The sequence below is a fragment of the Chinchilla lanigera genome, unplaced genomic scaffold (genome assembly GCF_000276665.1).
Source record: "Chinchilla lanigera isolate Chin_1 unplaced genomic scaffold, ChiLan1.0 scaffold00012, whole genome shotgun sequence".
Classification (NCBI taxonomy): Eukaryota; Metazoa; Chordata; class Mammalia; order Rodentia; family Chinchillidae; genus Chinchilla; species Chinchilla lanigera.
In genome coordinates this window covers 12987603-12992517 of record NW_004955413.1, presented here as the reverse complement: position 1 = coordinate 12992517, position 4915 = coordinate 12987603, and the positions used below count along the sequence as shown (strand labels likewise).

Sequence of the window (4915 nt, the reverse complement as noted above, 5' to 3'; positions counted from 1 at the left end):
AGAAAGAAAGAAAGAAAGAAGAGAGGAAGGAGGAAGGGATGGAAGGAGGGAGGACAGGGTGGGAAAAAAGAAAGAGAGAAGGAAGGAAGGAAGGAAGGAAGGAAGGAAGGAAGAAAGAAAGAAAGAAAGAAAGAAAGAAAGAAAGAAAGAAAGAAAGAAAATTGTTAGATGGTTTGAGTACTCTTGGAATGAGGTAGAAATGATCTAAGAAAAGCAATCAAAGAAAAAGCAGGACACTTGCTTATAAATTATACAAAATAAATGATGACAATGATGAACTATATTATACAGTAATATGTCCATTTCATTATACATTCATCGGCTGGCATCAAAGGGAACATCTCTACCTATCTGCCCAGACCTTAGGTCTCAGTCCCCTGCTAAGCAGCTGACTGCCCTTTGAGAGGACACAAGTTTGAAGTTGAATCCACACAAACTCTGGAAGTACAGTACACCCTGGGTGGATCTCCACATTGTCTCTTAGAAGCTGCAACTGAACTTTTCTACGGCCCGGTTACTTTACCTGTAAAACCAGGGTAAATCCTACCCTACAGGATTCTTATGAGCATTGATCAATGTAGTGCAAAGCACTTTTAAAAACGCTGCAGCTTGTAATTGGTATTACTGAGTGTTTGGTAAATAAGTAAGTCCCTACCTCTTCCAGGCACAGGGAACACGATTTCAGTTTGCACAAAGCTTTCGTATACTTTATATCTCCCTTGAGCTGAAAGGTCCTAAAGCAGCACAGCAAATAATATTTGTCTACAGCTTTAATAGATACAGAAAACTGAAGTCCAGAGAGAAAGCCGGGTGTTATCACCCAAATTCACAGTGGAGGAACTGACGGGTTCACTTTCCTCACATGTGCTACTCCTGGGCCACCCACAGTCACAGCTAGGATTGCTCAACTGCGTTCTTCCTGCAGAGGCCTTTTCTTAGTAAACTCTATTCCACCTTGCTTGGAGTCCCGCAGTCTCTGTTACAGAAGGGTTTTCAATTCTTGGTTGAGCAACCCTCTTTCCCAAGCTCTTGGCTAAAAAACACAAAGTTCTTTTCTTCTAAGGGTTATTTTGTCTCTATCAATATTGTGAAACACGGAAAATCTGGGCACACGGCCCAAGGCCATGACTCGGCAATTCTGTACCTTCTAAAACTTTCACTGTATGTGAGGTAAACGAAAAAGGCAATTCGTGGCCATTGCTGCTCTGGAAAGGATCGCGATGGCTGCACACCAGGACCCCTAGGAGGTCCCAGGCACTGGTTTCACAGCCCAACCCTGGTGGGCCCAGGGGACTGTGCTAAAGTATGGCTCTCTCGGGGTCTGAGCTGACTTCCCTTTTCAAGTCTCAGGGATGGATAAACTCCAGGCTAAAGTAAAAGCCCTTGGGAAAACTACTTATCTGCAACGCTCCAAGTTGGACTGATGGTCTTTTTCCAAAAGGATGGAAAGTGGTCGGCACACGTAAGTCCTTACTTTGGAAACTGCAGAGGACAACAATCACAATATCCCCTAACTCCTAAGAAGGCACGCTTCCCCAGGAACAAAGGGTGGCCCTAGCCTGGAGTTCACAGCCTGGGGCGTGGGCATCCTGGCTTCAACGCTGTTACTGCGGTACTGCGGCAGCTCCGGGTCCTCTAACAGTGCTTAAAGTCCGCTGGGGACTCATTTGAAGAAAATAAATATGGTGCTCAGACTACCAAGGGGCCTTGAGACTGATTTTAAAAAGCAAGAGGACTGGGACACCCGCGGGCATCTTCTCTCCGCTGAGCTAGTCCCACAGCAGCAATAGCGGAGTCTTTCACTCCCAAAAGGGATCCCTTTCTCCTCTACTCCCTGGACCAACGGGCTTCCTCCTCCATACTGGGAGTCGGGGTGAAAAGGGGCACAGGTGAGGAGCCCCCCAGGGGGTTGCATCCTTGGTCTCCACTCATCTGGCCATAGTAAGTTCTCACAGCAGTAGCACAAGCTAATCCACGTCCTCTTACGTTGTTATCTAATATTATCATCACTTTTACTATTTGCAAAACGTATCAATGTTTCCTCTCGCCTATCGAAGCGGAAAAGAGCAAATTCTAACCTTCCGTAGGTGCAAAGCTGCAGGATTCTACACCTGTAGCTGGGATAATCGCCGTGACCCGTGCTGCTACAAGCAGCAAGCACTTTTCACTCCCCGCAAAGATCGAGGGACCTTTTCCAAAGGAAATGCTACTTTGGCTTGAGAGGGGGGTAAAAAGTGAGAAAATCAACCCTTCAAAAAGTCTCATTCTCTTAAGTTTTGTTTTTGGAGTCAGAGAAACAGGAAGACTTCACCTACCTAGGATCAGACACTCAACAGGCGTTTAGAAGTGATTGAAAGTGAAAAGCGAAGGTGTAGGAAGCTACGCGCGGAACAAAACCTTTCGGATTGGCAGAGACCCTCGAGCCCTGCACCCGCCACCCACCGGTCCCCACCCCCGCAACCTCCCCCGCCAGCACCTGCTGAGTCCGGGCGGGAAGGAGCAGCCTGCCTCTGCGGCCGACTGCAGCGCGGTGCGGACTTTGACTACTGGGCGGGTGGGCGGGACGGGGCGCGGGGTGGGGGGTGGGGTGGGACGGGCCCAACACCGCCCCCTCTTCCCGCTCAGTACTCCAGCGGCGCCGGCCCCGCCCCTGCGTGGCCCCGGGCCTCTTCTCCGCCCCTGGGAGGGTGTGGGCTCAGCTTTGCTCTGGGTGGGGATTTGAGCGGCTGGGTCTGGACTTTGAACACTCGAACTTTCCGGGGAGACCTGGGGAGAAGGGGAGGGCGTGAGGGTGACGCACCAAAAATCTTGATACTGAATTTTGAAAGTTTAAAAGAAAAAACTTTGTAGAAAGTAGAGATCGCAGGGTAGAAGTCATTAATAAAGTTCCTTTTCGATAAACCTCACTTCCCCTGCGCCCGCGGCAAGGTGTGTGGGTGTTTAGGGGAACACTGAGAAGAGTTTTAGTAAGGCACAGTTAATACCAGTATCCAGAGTCAGCCTAATCCCACCCTCTGCACCTCACAGTCCTCACAGTAATATCCCTGGATCTGTCTTCCGTGGGTTTGTCTGGACAGTTCTAAGGACTTATGTTTTCATACATAAATTTCTATATCATTTCCCTCCCAGTAATACATCTCACATTTTTCATATATTGTTACATGAACTTTTTTTTTTTTTTTTGGTCCTAATTTTACTCTTTTTATATGTTAAGAAATCCTCCAGGACTATCTTTCTAGGTTTGTGTCTTACAAAACGAGAAGTTATGTTTGTCTCTTTTTTGAACTGTATTTATGCACCTGTAAACTGCAACCTGGCTGTGACGTTAACTGGAACAAGACAAAACTTGAGCTGAGATAAACTTGTTTTGGATTTCCTCCAAGAGGGTATAGTACTAAAACTATTTAAAGTAGTTTCACTTATCATGAAGAGAAATAGCCTAAAGCCTATGATTACAGAAAAAGTTACAGGAGAGCTATTATTTAAATAATTTTATCTACAGCATGCCAGCTGAACAGTTCTAGCATGTTTCTGAAAAGGGATTCATCTAATAATTATAAAATATGTTCAAACTATTACCTAATCAATAAAAGTGTTCCCCTTATAATAAATCTTAACAATTATTGGCACGATGTGTGTACATATATCACTGTATGCTGTGGTAGCACCACTTCACTGTAATAAATTTAATTCAATAAACACTAAGTGAAGGCAAAGGATTTGGCTTGACAAAATCTAAAACTAGGATAAGTTACATCAAACAGTTGCCCTCAAGCAGTTTACAGTATAATGATCACAAAGGCTAAAATAAAAAGTAAGCTTCCATTACACTTGCAGAAAAAATTTCTCAATTTAGAACTCGGAATAGCTGAGCATGGAGTAAGCACTAACAGCAAAAAGGCTGTGAAAGGATCAACACTTTGTATTCATCTTCGTTATAAACTCTTCATGAGGAGAGAGTTAGTCCTGTTGTTTTAGTTTTGGGTAAAAAGAAGGACTCAGATTTTCAAACTTTCCTCTCACCCTTTTAATCCTAGCATGAAATCTTTCAGAGAAACTCAATCGAAGTTTCAAGCTATGTGATCCCCCAGTAAATATTAAAACAGTTTCAAAGGTCATTGCTTTGAGGGTGGGGACGCAAAGGTCATTTAGCGAAGAGGAGTTGCCATGATAAAGAGTGGAAAGCTGCTTGTTGCAAAGACCAGACCGAATCAGAACTATCTGGAGAACAAAGTATTAGAAATCCATTAGTTCCTATCTTTTTTAAAAAGATGAAGGAGAAATCGAAAAGATTACCATCGCCCCTGGACCAGGGCTTTGTAAGCAGGTGGAAAACAGGTGCCTCTCACCTTTTTCTGTCTTGGATCTTTGTTTTTCCTGAAAGTCACAGAATAAGCACACTAGCAGTCCAAGGGTGAAAGCTGAACTTGGGGATTTCAGTAAAAACACACAAAACTCTATTTTAAGTTTACGAAAAACAAAAAAGTGAGAAAAAGAAACAACATTCTAAACATTAGCAACTGTTATTGTAGAGTCATAGTATGCTTTTTAAATGTATGTTAGATTGCTTATTTCTCTCAAGAACCTTATAAGGGAGTGCTTATTTTTCCTATTCTGTACATAGACACAGATCTGTAGCAGCTTGAAAGTTGTGCTAACTTCTGAAATAAGCTCTGAACTTAATACCCACAAGGGGCAAAAGCAGCCACAGTGAGAACAGACTAAAAAAAAAAAAAAGTAAAATTCTCGAAGCTAATGAAAAGAATATAGCACTAATGCCATTCACGACTTACATACTTTCTCCAAAGGCTGCATTTGCAATACTACCACAGTGGAGATGAGGGTTTAGCATGAATCTTGGGGAAACACAGACATTCAGACCATAGCAGAGACATAAAAGAACTTTCTGGAATGA

The 4915-nt window shown here is 43.8% G+C and overlaps 1 protein-coding gene across 1 annotated transcript in view; it reads right to left on the bottom strand.

Annotated features, from left to right (window-relative positions):
- Window positions 1-2583, bottom strand: part of Mgst1 (microsomal glutathione S-transferase 1) — a 15269-nt gene extending 12686 nt beyond the window's left edge. The window contains exon 1 of the mRNA XM_005379025.2: window positions 2477-2583. The gene's annotated coding sequence lies outside the window, so the exon portion shown is untranslated. The remainder of the gene's footprint in view (window positions 1-2476) is intronic.
- Window positions 2584-4915: the final 2332 nt, after the last annotated feature.